The sequence below is a fragment of the Pelodiscus sinensis genome, chromosome 2, assembly GCF_052426305.1.
Source record: "Pelodiscus sinensis isolate ZL-2025 chromosome 2, ASM5242630v1, whole genome shotgun sequence".
Lineage (NCBI taxonomy): Eukaryota > Metazoa > Chordata > Testudines > Trionychidae > Pelodiscus > Pelodiscus sinensis.
The window spans coordinates 23,324,420-23,338,163 of NC_143053.1; the positions used below are offsets into that span (position 1 = coordinate 23,324,420).

The following is a 13,744-nucleotide window of genomic DNA, read 5'->3' on the forward strand; positions in this document are numbered from 1 at the left end:
AGAAGGGAGAATGCAAGAGACTCTTTGGGCAGGTGTGAAGAACCCTCAGTCTTTTGTCTTTTTTAAAAACAAACATGCACATAAAACTGGGCTGGCTTATTTTCAACAATATAGAGAGTTTCATAATTACAGCAGACTCACTATCGCTTTAAAATTAATTTTGATTCTTATGAATTTTAAAACTCATTTAAAGATTAATAATTTATATTAAAAGACACAAACCAGCAACATTTCTAATAGTAGTTGAGAGTCCAGAATCTCTTGCCTGAGTCAGATGCACTGACACTAAACTAAATGAATAGTCTCATGTCAGTGTTTCCCCTCCATCTTCCGGCATGAAAACTAGTTTCAGATTACAAGTAATGCCAAAAAAACCCACACCTCAGTTTCAGATTATAAGTGATGGAGCCGATGAAGCAACCAATTATGTGAATGGTAAGGGGGTATGCAACTGGAAAAGTTTGTGAACCACTGATTCAGTGCATTCTTGAGGCTGCTCTAAATTGAACTCGGAGTTGATCTAATCCATAGCCAATCCCAGGATTGAGGAACAGCTGTATTAGTGGTCATACAACAACTTTGCTGTTTTGTCACTACCCTTGGTTTTATGCTTAGAACGTCTCATTTGGACTACAAGGTATACCTGCTGGTGATGGCAATTTCTGTGTGATGAACTGTATTTATAAATCTTTTGACCCCTCTTCTCCCCCCTCATTATGCCCACTAATCCCTCCCCCTGAGAATATTTCTAATACTCTAAATCTGGAAGAGGTGGCAGACTCTTTTAGTTAAAAAGAAAACTATAACCTGCCTAGGAAACTTTTTCTTCTTGCCACCCAAATGTGGGTTTCCTCTTCTCTGCCCTCTAATTACACTGACACAAGGACCTGAATGTGCAATGTTCAATAAAGGGCCACTGATAGGATCAGGATCTGATATTTTGTAGCCCATATGGCTAGAAAAATAATACTTTATGTCATTAGATGAGGAACCGCCTCTCCTTTGCATTAGGATAAAACTTTTTCTTATTTTCTTAATAGACCACAAAATATTGGACCTTCAAATTACAATATCACTCGTGGCAAAGCTATTTGAGGATTTTTTTAGGGGTTTTTTAAACTATTAGTTTCAATTTCCTTCTCTTTTAATTGGATGCATAGTTACTAAAAGGATCCTGTTTCTACAGGTAGGTGAGAGAGGAGGCTAAAGAGAGCACTAAGCATACTTCAAAAATCACTCAAATCTTTCTAAAATGCTTTTAATCTTTCTAAAATGCTATTTCATAGGTGCTTTTTATATAAAATATATTTTACCTCTCTTTTTACTCTGAAGCATTCTGTATTGCATGCAGGATGTCTGGGAGCAGATTTTCCATTGCCCTGCCATCTTGGATAGTTCTCTACACCAGAGGATAAATCATGATCCTTCTGATTTAGTGGTGTTTAGTGCACTGCTATAAATGACTACACAAGCTACAGGGCAGCCAGGAATCAAGCCTGCAATGTTGGGGGATGACATAAATGTTTTATAGGCACGGGTTGGGATTCACCACTTGCGAATGTTATGGCCATCCCAAATCCATCCCAATGAAACCTCTATACAACACTGTGTGTCTCATGTACCTATGTGTGGTAAAAGTTATATGTTATGAAAGGCAACTAGCCGGTCAATTACAAATAGACAGGAGCCCAAGGCAAAATTTCTGATCCAGATCTGGATTTTCAGTTTGGCTACTCAAATACCTGGGGATGTTCTGCTGCACAGTTTTGGTGCAGTCTCTGGACATGGGTACTGAGGGCCTGATTCAAAGCCTGTTGAAGTCAATGGAAAGGTCATTTTGTTTTGGATCATGCTTCATCTGCAAAACAAGGATCTGATACTCAGTTTGGAATCAAAAACTCTAAAATTCAAGGAGTTCTTATGAAGTCCCATCTACAGTCACCAAGTGACAGTGACCACTTTTCCTGTCCTGTAATCCTGAATGTCTCTAGGCCCTCTTCTAAGGAACCAAATCTGGATGCAAACACTGCTGATATTTGTGACACTCAGAACATTTGCATAGGCTCCCATCCCGGCTGTTTTCATCTCACAAGTCACGCTATCAGCACGGAAATGGCACCACAGCTAAGCATATGTCATCACCTTTTCTTTGCATCACTTGTTTTTGTTACATAATTGCAGGATGTAATACTATGTCCCTTGGGAAATGTCATATACATGAACTAAAATCCAAATCTGATACAGGCACAAGCCTTTGCTTTGTTTTTCATTGGGATCAGAGATAGAGAGTGAAATGAAAATAAACCCGTTTTCTCTTTAAACAATGTTCATATTATTTCCTGTGTAAAACTACAAATGTTCAGAAGTAAAAGACATTGCATCTTCATGTTGTGTGGGAGGTGTTGACATCTCTTGCCTGTGGCTGTGGCTGTGGCTGTTCCGCCCACCCTTGCACTGAAAATTACCTTGAATCAAATGATCTCCTATGAATACGAACATCTCTTGGCATCATCCTTGCTTGATATATTTCTGTGTTGAGACTGTTTTGCTTCAGCCAGTGAAATCCTGTTTAGTCACAGCCATTGTTTTCAGAAATTCACAAGCAGTATTTTGTAAACGAATCAAATTTATTATGGATGTGGACATTAGGGATGTGAAAGTGTAACCATGTATATGGCTAACCAATGAGCTTGGGCTCATTGGTTAACCTTCATGGATACACGCAGGCTCCTGGTATGCACAGGGGACTGGCTTAAAAGCTGGCTCCCCATGTGCTCCGGCTCCCAGGTTATGTCTGCACAGTAACATTGTTTTGAAATAACTAGCATTGTTTCAAAATAACATAGTCTGCATCTACACAGCCAGCAGTTATTTTGACATAGTGTCAAAATACTGTCAAGCTGGAGGACTTCTTACTCCAACTCCTGTAACCCTCATTTTATGAGTAAGGGAAGTCGGAGGACAAGTGCTCTGTTTTGAAATAAGTGTTGTGTAGACAGCACCAAAACTCGAAATGAGCTATTTTGAAACAAGCTATGCAATTGATGTAGCACAATTTGCGTAGCTCATTTTGAGTTAAGCCCTGCTGTGTAGACGCGCCCCCCAGGGAGCTGCCTGCCCCCCTGTGCTGCAGCCTCTGTATCAGAGGCAGCAGGAAGGAGTGGAGAGGGCAGGCAGGAGCTACTGGGAATGGAGAGCTAGCTTAAAACTGCTCCCTTTCCCTCGTTGCTGTCTCTGTATGAGAGGATGGAGCTATATGGAGCTGACTGTGACCATACGTATAACCGTGTAATCACAGAATTTTTCAGCGGTTACACCAGTGGTCACCAACCAGTAGATCAGGATCTACTGGTACATCTTGGAGCCTCTGACAGGTGATCCTGACCAGTTTCACAAGAGACTGTTATCAAGTGCCAGCACTTCAGCTGCCCCTCCCCCCACTGCTGCCTATCTCCTGCCCTTGGCTTTGGAGCTGTTCCATCAGGAGTCTCCTGCTTTCTGTGCAGGGCAGGGGAGAGAGAAGAGGAGTGCTGATGTCAAGGTGCCTCCTCTCCCACTTTATATCCTATTTCCACAGAGCAGAGAGGAGATACAACAGAACTTTTGATTTGCGGCAGTCAAAAAAGCAAAAAGAATGTTAGGAGTCATTAAAAGGTTCAGAAAACGGCAACAAAAATGATTAGGGGTTTGGAACAGGTCCCATATGAAGAGAGATTAAAAAGACTTGGACCTTTCAGCTCAGAAAAGAAGACACTACAGAGGATATGATAGAGGCCTATAAAATCATGACTGGTGTGGAGAAAGTGAATACGGAAAAGGTATTTACTTGTTCCCACAATATAAGAACTAAGGGTATGTCTACACTACCCTCCTAGTTCGAACTAGGAGGGTAATGTAGGCATACCGCACTTGCAAATGAAGCCCGGGATTTGAATTTCCTGGGCTTCATTTGCATAAGCGGGGAGCCGCCATTTTTAAAACCCCGCTGGTTCGAACCCCGTGCAGCGCGGCTACACGGGGCACGAACTAGGTAGTTCGAACTAGGAAGCCTAGTTCGAACTACTTAGTTCGTGCCTCGTGTAGCCGCACTACACGGGGTTCGAACCAGCGGGGTTTTAAAAATAGCAGCTCCCCGCTTATGCAAATGAAGCCCAGGAAATTCAAATCCCGGGCTTCATTTGCAAGTGCGGTATGCCTACATTACCCCTCTAGTTCGAACTAGCGGGGTAGTGTAGACATACCCTAAGAGTCACCAAATGAAATTATAGTCAGCAGGTTTAAAACAAACAAAAGGAAGTTTTTCTTCACTCAGCACATAGTCAGCCTCTGGAACTCCTTGCTAGAGGATGTGGTGAAGGCTAGGCCTTTAACATGGTTTAAAAAAGAGCAAGATATGGAGGTTAGATCCATCAATGGCTATTAGCCAGGATGGGTAGAATGGTGTCCCTAGCCTCTGTTTGTCTGGAAATGAGTGACAGGGAGGGATCACATGAGGATTACCTGTTGTGTTCCCTCCCTTTGGGATATCTGGTGTTGGCCACTGTCGGCAGACAGGACACTGGGCTAGATGGACCTTTGGTCTGACCCAGTATGGCCATTCTTATGACTTGGGATGGAGTTTTCTGGCTGCTTTTGGGATTGGTGATGGGCCAGGACAGGGGTGAGCCTATCTTAGCCCCAGTGCACCACCACCCAGGAACCCCCTGAGGTAAGCAGTGCCCAGCTGGAGACCACATCCTGAAAACCTACCCCAGTCATGAACCCCTTCGAACACTCCCAACTGCCTGACCCAAGCTCAGCTCAGAGCCCTTCTTACACTCCAGATCCCTTAATCCAAGGCCAGAGTCTGCACCCCAACCCCCTGCCCCAGCCTGGTGAAAGTGAGGGAGGATGGGGGATGGAGTGAGCAGGGGCAGGACCTCAGAGATGGGGTACAAAGAAGGCAAGGCAAAGATGTTTGGGTTTCAGGTAGATCTTGGATTGCACTAAAATTCAAAAAGTGATTTTCAAAAAGGTTGGAGACCACTGGGTTACACATGTACTGAATTAAACGCCTTTTAACATCCCTAGTTGACATAACCAATGCATGAAAGACAAAAAATCAGGGCTGGGAGGAATATGTAGAACAGTTGTTCCCAACGCGGTGCCCGCGGGCGCCATGGTGCCCGCCAGGCCATTTATGTGCACCCATGGAGCAATCTGGGCTGGCCCCGCCCCCGGGTGTGTGGCAGGTGCCAGCCCCAGGCGCATAGGAGGCCCCTGCCCTGGGGTTGCGGCGCATGCCAGTGCCGGCCCCGTGCGTGCAGCGCCTGGGCGGCCCCTACCCGGGGTCGCAGCACATGCTGGTGCTGGCCCTGACCCCAGGTGCGCGGCACATGCCGGTGCCAGCCCCGGGCGCGCGGCACCTGGGCGGCCCATGCCCAGGGTCACGGCACATGCCAGTGCTGGCCCTGGGCGTGCGGCGCGTGCTTGGCCCCGCCCCCAAGCACGTGGCCTGTGAGCGGCCCCGCCCCTGTACACGCGGCGCGTGAGGGACCACTGATGGGGACCACGGATGTGGAAGAACATACCCCAGCATGTGTCAAATCTATTTTTTCTTTGATATAGAAGAGCATTTAAGGGGTATGTGTTAGGGGAGGGGAGGGATACAGAAAGGAAGTTTTCACAAAGTCTTTTTGTTGTTGTTGTTCTGTTATACTTTGGATTCCTGGTAATGTAACACCATAGTTTCTGGGGTTTTAACCACTTTTTGTGAAGTATAAACCACCAACATAACAGAGTACTTCTCTTAAAGACCATTTCTGAATACTTGCTGAAATGAAGTCTGCTGGTAATAGGTAATTTCTTTACTAAACTGGGAATGTAATTGAAATGACTCTTTTGAGTTAATGAAAATATAAACTAGTTTTTCAAAATAGACCGAATACTCTAATTTAATTATCCATGGGACTCACAGATTGCAGGTATTCTTTCTTTCATTCTTGGAAACCTGAAATGGACAAATAACAGAAGTTTAAAATAAAAACTCATGAAAAAGAAACGGATGGCAAATGAAATAATAAGGACCAGATCCTCAGTGGGAATAAATGGGTCTGTTGAACTCATTGGACCTAAGTCCATTTATTCTAGCTGACTCTATGGCTCAAAGTATGTAAGTACAAATATAAAAGGTGCCTTCCAAGGGAGACATTTTTTTTCCCAATTGGAAGAGAAGGAAAGACCCTGCTTTCCTTTGAAATGTAGATTGGTTGTGTTTGTCATGTATCTGAGGGGTTGCACTTTGAGCCCCTGATCTTGTGAAAGAATGGAGCCTCTGCATGTGTCATGGAGTGTGGGGGAATCACCGGGGCCTGCATCCCCATCCACAGTCAGATGTGACTCTCAGCAAGCAAGTAAAACAGAAGGTTGATTAGTTCACAGGGATACAGCACAGACTTGTTGTTACAGGAGCATTCAGTACAGTCCATCCTGGCGATAGGGGGGCCTAGAGTCAGGGCTCTGGGTCCCTGCCCGGCCCAGCCCCCCCAAGCCAGCTAGACTCCCCTCTCCCTAAACCAGCCAAAAAACTAACCCAGCAACTAGTCCCAGCCCTCCAGACAGCATAACAGAGCGAACACAATCCCCACTATGACACAGCATGTGAGAAGTCTTTGTGAAGACAGTTGGACTATTCGTGTCACATGGGCTTAAGTATTTGCAGGATCAGGTCCTTAAGGGCTTGCTCTCCCTGCATGGAGCCAATTCTGTTGGATGTTGCAAGCTGGTGGTGGGTGGGCCATGCCTCTGTCTCTCTCTGAGGAGACTAGTACTGGTGTGCTGGCCCGGAGAACTGCCTGATGCTTAAAGTGGTAGAAGGACTGACATGGCTGGCCATTACAAATGCATGGAAGGGTAGGTGAGGCTTAAACTTGTTCTGATGTATCCTAAATCCTTTAGTCTTTGTGTGTTATTCTTAATAATAAATTGATAGGCTATTCTCTGAGTTTAAAGAAGGTTTTAAGTGCCCACCTCACATCTCCTCTCCAGCTTCCTCCACTGGTGAGGTCAGAGAGCTGACTCTAGGACACTGCCGACATCATGGATTGGCAGTAGGCTGCTGACATTGCACAGTAGACACCCTTACAAACTGTTCACCTGCAGTAACTACAGCACCACCAAGGGGCCACGAGTGAGATTAGGGAGCCATTGAACTAGGCTTTGAACACACACAGGCTGTGTCTAGACTGGCCAGTTTTTCCGGAAAATCAGCCACGTTTCCGGAAAAACTTGCCAGCTGTCTACACTGGCCGCTTGAATTTCCGCAAAAGCACTGACGATCTCATGTAAGATTGTCAGTGTTCTTGCGGAAATACTATGCTTCTCCCGTTCGGGCAAAAGTCCCTTTTGCGCAAAACTTTTGCGCAAAAGGGCTAGTGTAGACAGCCCAGATTTGTTTTCCGCAAAAAAGCCCCGATTGTGAAAGTGGCGATCGGGGGTTTTTTGTGGAAAAGCGCGTCTAGATTGGCATGGACGCTTTTCTGCAAAAAGTGCTTTTGCGGAAAAGCGTCCGTGCCAATCTAGACGCTCTGTTCCGAAAATGCTTTTAACAGAAAACTTTTCCGTTAAAAGCATTTCCGGAAAATCATGCCAGTCTAGATGTAGCCACAGAATGTGTAAGAGTCCCTGTCCTGAAGAGTTTACAGTCTAAATAGGACAAAGCACCAGAAGTCAGCACTTCTGTGTATTGAAAGGAGTGCTGAGTTGGGAGCAAAGAAGAAACTACAAGTTCTACACCCATTATGTACATAGGGTTGCCAGGTGTCCGGTTTTCACCTGGAAAGTCCGGTAATTATGTCTTCTGTCTGGTAGAAAAAAACAGAAAATACCAGACATTTGTCCCCTGCCGCATATGGCGGGGGCAGGGAGAGTGGGAAACGTGGGGAGCACGGGAATTTAAAGGCACAGCAACCTTTTCTTTTTTTCTCTCAACATGTTTGATCTCCGGTGCTTTTTTCTTTTCTTTTGCTCAACCAATTTTTTCCCCCGCCATGTTTGGGATTTTGTGTGAAAGTATCTGGCAACCCTATAATGTGCATGTCACAACCCTTATTAGTGATCAAGGCCTCAACTCAGAGCCAGGAATCCATACTCTCAATGTTGCATTGCTTATAAGTATACTATGACCGCCTAAAGTGGTGTTTCATACAGAAAATAACAGGCTATTACTGTTCTTGGTTACTCCTTGAACTCAAGCAGTAGTGTGATGTGCCATATATCTGAAGGCCCTATCTTCAAACTGTTGATGGCCAAATAGTGAAATTTATATTTTTTATTTTTCCTTTTTTTTAAACTAGAAAAATTAAATAAAAATCCCTATATTAAAGGAACATTTCCACCGCAAAGTCAAGCACTCAAAAGTTAGGAAACAGCAGGGTTTTAAAGTCCACCTTTATTTTTTCTTAATAAATGTGGTGTCTGTCTTATTAGTTGCTTCATGATATCTTTTTGTTGACTGGCATATTTGTGATTAGCATTTGTCTATTAATACTTTGGGTTTTGTATGCCTGCTTGACTGTCTGATGGATTAATTGTGTGGATGCTTTCTCTTGGGAACCACATGAAAATGAGATATTGGAGCAAGAAAAATTGTAAATAAATATATGGATGCTCATCAAAACAAACTGATGAACCCTTAATCGGTTTAAGCTGTCTTTCTCCTTGTAATTAAAATAGAGGCATTAATATCTATGGAGAAACCAGCTACATACTTACAAAAGAGTGTGATTATTCAAAGACTTTATTCACATGGGAAATACCTCTGGTATTTTAGAGTGGGTCTAAGCCACACTTCAGTTTGAGATGCAAACTTGTGTAAGGGGACTGTTAGCCCCTTACTTAAACTCTGTGGGAGTTTTTTGGCTTGCCAGCTCCCAGTGTCAACAGGGGAAGGGTCCATGAGACTGACAGACCCCAGAGACAATGGAAAGCAGCCAACACTCGAGCTTAGCCTGATTGACAAGTTGGACAGGCCAGTGAGAAAAGCAAGAGGCCAGGACCCGTCCTCCCTGTGAGCTGGGATTGTTCTGGCTCTCTCTGAGCAAACAGAGAGCTGAGACACTGCCCAAGGGGGGCAAGCAGTGTGCAGAAGAAGTCCTGCAAAAACAGGGAGCTGAGAGACAACCCAAGCAAAGCAAGCTGTGTGCTGAGGGGCAGTTTTTGCAGAGCTGAGCCAGACACACACAGCTCAAGGAGCGCAGACCCTGTGTTGAGCAGCAGACTGGCAGTGCTCAGAGAGCCAAAAGGAACAGAGAAGCAACGCAAGAAGCTAGAGACTGGCCACACAGCACAGCCTGCAGCTGGATGTGGTGAGCGGCTGGGAACTGCAAAGTGTGGGGAGAGGCTCTGGACTGGGAGAGGGGTTTGGCCACTTAGAGCTTGAGGCTGTGTGGGCACTGCCAGATCAAGCGTGTCCAGCCTGCAGCCGCTCCCCTGCAGCACATCCAAGGCCTCTAAGGGGCCTCTAAGGAAGAGACTGTGGACTGTCCTTACACTCTGCAGGCTGCTGTTTTGATGTCCCTGTGCTACAGAGCAAGGCTGTGTGTTCTCATTTAACCATTCTCATTTTTTCTTATTCTTTTCTCTTTAATCAGTTGATGTTTAATAAATTGTATTTGCTTTGAACCTTATGAAGTGATCACTGGGCCAAGAAGGCCTGCAATGTAAAGAGAGCACCTCGGAGTGGGGACACCCTAACTCCTGCCCCTAGTGACTACAAGGTTGTGGATTAAGCCCCAGGAAACCTGGGCCCAGCCTTGTTGGGGTTTCGAGGGCTCTGCTACTCAGGAGAGTGGAGGGGGAGCCCTCAGGATCAGGGAGGCCGTGGGGTAAAGGAAGTGGGAGCGGGGACTCAGATCCTTTCGCTGGTCCATTTCACCGGGGTGTATAGAAGCCAGGAAAGTTCCCCACAATAGCGGGACCATTCCCCCGCTTACACTTGCATAGAGTTTGAGGGATTTGAGGCCTGATATTCTGGTCTAGAACCATCTTAGAAGTAGACATGAACTTCCTTAAAGCTTGAGGATGTTTAAGTAGGTCCTGTATAGTCTATAAATATACCCATGTTTAAACTTGGTTCTGAATCTGAATCCGCCTGCCATGCTGTCAAATGTCAATGAGGGCATGAATATGGCTCCACCCTTCCTATCTATCTCTGATGGCAATTTGCATGTCCTCTCTCTTGTTATAACCCATGTGTTTTCCTTCTTTGAGTACTGTAAGTTCTTTTGATTGTCTCTTTCTACATAGAAATGAGGAATTGCTGATAAATCTCAGCATTTTTAATATATTAATTCCATTTAATACCTATTATTTTCCTGATGCATTTGCTTTCAAAGGCATGGTTATGAGACAACATTGTATAACATGGTTTATTCTTCTGTATGTGGACAGCAAAAATCTCATAAAGTTGTCTCTGAAATCCAAGGGCTTGAGTCTCATGTACACTAAAATCCTTTCACATTGACACCCATTTTTAGATCCATTATAGTGCCAGACCACTTTTTAAAAGCCTTACTTAGATGATGTCGAAGCAAAGACTTCACTCGGTTTACGCGGCTAAACAGACAGCTTTATTGATCAGTACAGCAAAGTGACCCAAACGTGGTCCCAGCAGAGCCAGGGCCAGTAAGGCTGCCTAATACAATCAATCCTAGTATCTTTATACCCTTAACCAAACAGTCTGACGTCAGGGCATCCAATTACAGAAATCATCAATTAAACTAGGAAAAACAAACCCTTATCAACAAGATGGCGGACAGGTACGAGGGAGTACCTCTCCTGTCTGAACCAGCCCAATTAACACGTTCCAATAGCCCATCCTGTAGGCCTCTTCTCACAGGGTGACAGAAAGTTCACTCTGGTCTACGTGCGAGAAGAAAAAGCTGAAATGGTTTCTGTTATACAAGATGGCTTCTAGCTAAATATGAAATGGTTTCTAGAATGATAAGCCTCTTGGGGCAGGGAACAAATTTTTGTTTTGTGTTTATTCAGTGCCTGGCATAGCGGGATTCTGGTCCAGTCTACAAGTTCTATGCACTACAGTAATACAAATAATAAAATAATAACAGGGGTGATGAGATTCTGACCCCACATTTTAACCTTAGTAAAGGTAAAGATGTAACCTTATACAATAAAACACAGTCCTTTAATCAGGCTGGTTGATGTTCCCAAGTTGCAAAATTTGGTTTCAGCTCTGGATTTTCCTACCATTCAAGTGATTTTGGTTTCTGATGTTTCATCTCCAGCAGGGGCGGATAAAAAAAAAAAGCCCCGCATATGTGCCGTGGCGCCACGGCGCATGCGCATGGTGTCACTGCACATGCGCCGTGGCAAAGGGGGGCCCGCGGAATTATGCTGCCTGGGGCCCCGCAAAATGGTCATCTGCCCCTGATCTCCAAGATATGCAGGTTGTTTTGAACTACAGACTTTAGAACCACTTCCAAGCTTCCTCACACATTGAGGGATTTTGAATCAGTGTTCTAGTTCGACCCCATACCTGGTTCTGATTCTCTTTGTTTAAACTGGTGTTTGTGAAAATGTTTTGAAGCCTGGGTTGCCCAAGAGAGACAACAGTCATCACAAAACTCATTAGCTGCTGAGGTAAAACTAAAAACCCTCACCAAAATCACAGATCCCTACTCCAGGTTGAACTGCTAAAATCTAGGACTCTCAGGTCTATCCATGGTCCTGCCAGCCATGGATACTGCTGGACCAGAGAGCCTCGGCTGGCCAGATTCAGAAGTGCAGCCTGGGCTGGGCTGGTGGTGTGAAGTGCAGCCCCAACCGGGGCTGGTGTGGTAAGAAACACAGCCGTGGTCAGGGCTGGTGTGATGGGGGGAGGCACAGCTCCGATTGGGGCTGGCAGCAGAAAGCACAGCCCCAGCTGGATCTGGAGGAAGCAGGGCTGGCAGCTGGCCATGCAGCCTAGGCCAGTGACATTGGGGGCGCAACCCAGGCCGGGGCTGGAGGGAGTGGGGCCAGCCTGTCTGGTGCTGGCACGGTGCGGGACCCGGACTCAGCTAGGGCTGGCATAATGGAGGGCTGGAGGCAGCAGCAGGGTGAACAGTCTCAAGGAGGTAGAAAGCCTTGACCTCTCCTGGGTCAGCAGCTCTGTGGTTCGGGTCCACTCAGGTCCCAAGGGTGCCGGACCAGGGATGTCCAACCTGTATTTGTGTTAAAGGAGAATTTCCATTAGCTGTAGTAATTTTGTTTCGTTTTAGTCACTTTTTTGGATAGTGGGAGTCACAAGGGACAACAAATTCAATAGCAGATGAGACACCATGAAGGAGAAGGGCACATATCCAACCCTACATTGCTGACTGTGGATTTCAGTGGGAGATCTTTTAAGACAAGCCAGTGTGTTTTGAAGAGAGAATTGCCTCTTCAGTAACAACACAGAAAATGAAGAACTGTTCTTCTCCAAAGTGAATTATTTTAAAGATACTTTTCATACAGAATCCATGTTCACACAGGTTGCCTAGGATTCCCAGAGTAACCGTCCCTTGGGTAGAGCTAATCAGGGTGACTGCCCTGGACCCCACAAGATGGCATGATTGGCTGGTTCAGTGGTTCTGGAAGTGACATATTTGTCATTTCTGCCCCAGGCCCTGCACCTCCCTAGGGGTGGCCCTGCACATAGGTACGTATTTGGGTACCGTATTTTCCAGCGTATAATACAACTTTTTATGCTAAAAAACATCCCCCAAAAATCGGGGGTCGTCTTATACGCCGGGTATACAGGCAGTCCCCGACTTGCAGGTTTGAACGGGGCTTTTCTTGCCCCGGAGGACACAGACTGCAGGACCTCGCAGTCCCGCCGCCCCTGTACTCCGGGGCGAGAAAAGCTGCTCCGCGTCTCCCTGGTCTGCAGACCAGGAAGACGCGGAGCAAAGATGCGGAGGGGCTCCGGCAGCGGGGCAGCCCAGGCGCGCCTGGGATGCCCCGCTGCTGGCTTCCCCCAAGGCTTTGCAAAGCCTCGGGGGAAGCCGGCAGCGGGGCAGCCCAGACGCGCCGCGGCTGTCCCGCTGCCGGCGTCCTCAGAGGCTTTGCTCCTGATGTCCCTGGTCTGCTGGAGACGGTCCCCAGCAGACCAGAGGCACCGGGAGCAAAGCCGAAGCGGCGGCGGGGTGCTGCGCTTCTGAGGCTTTGCTCTGGCAAAGCCTCAGAGGCGCGGGACCCCGCCACGGCTGCGGCTTTGCTCCCGGTGCCCCTGGTCTGCTGGGGACCGTCTCCAGCAGACCAGGGACACCGGGAGCAAAGCTGGGGAGGCGGAGGGGCGCTGGGGCGCTGCCGGTTGGCCTCTTAAGGGGGGGTAGTCTTATACAGCGCGTATAAGACGAAAATCTATCTTTTAACTAGAAAATTAGGGGGTCGTCTTATACGCCCAGTCGCCTTATACGCCGGAAAATACGGTAGGTGGTAACAGATAGCTATGCTATAACTGTCCTTGCTGTTGGTAGCAGAAAGGTGGAAACATATTAAATGGAAAGTTGGACAATGCCATCTTTTTAGGGGCAAAGGAGGTGGGCTTCCTGCCCCTTTGGGTGGGTTACGGTCAGTGTTCCCTGTAAACTGAGCACAGGGTGGCTGCCCAGGAGAGATTCAACTGCTGCCTACCTGATTAGCAGAGCGCCTATAGTGCCCACATCCGGCAGCACGTGTTTCTATTGGTGGTGAACATCTGTACTTGGTGCACATAACAAAATTC

The 13,744-nt window shown here is 46.5% G+C and overlaps 1 protein-coding gene across 1 annotated transcript in view; it reads left to right on the forward strand.

Moving 5' to 3' along the window:
- The window catches only part of SNTB1 (syntrophin beta 1), a 195,532-nt gene that overhangs the window by 152,951 nt on the left and 28,837 nt on the right, over positions 1 to 13,744 (forward strand). The gene's annotated exons all lie outside the window — the stretch shown is intronic.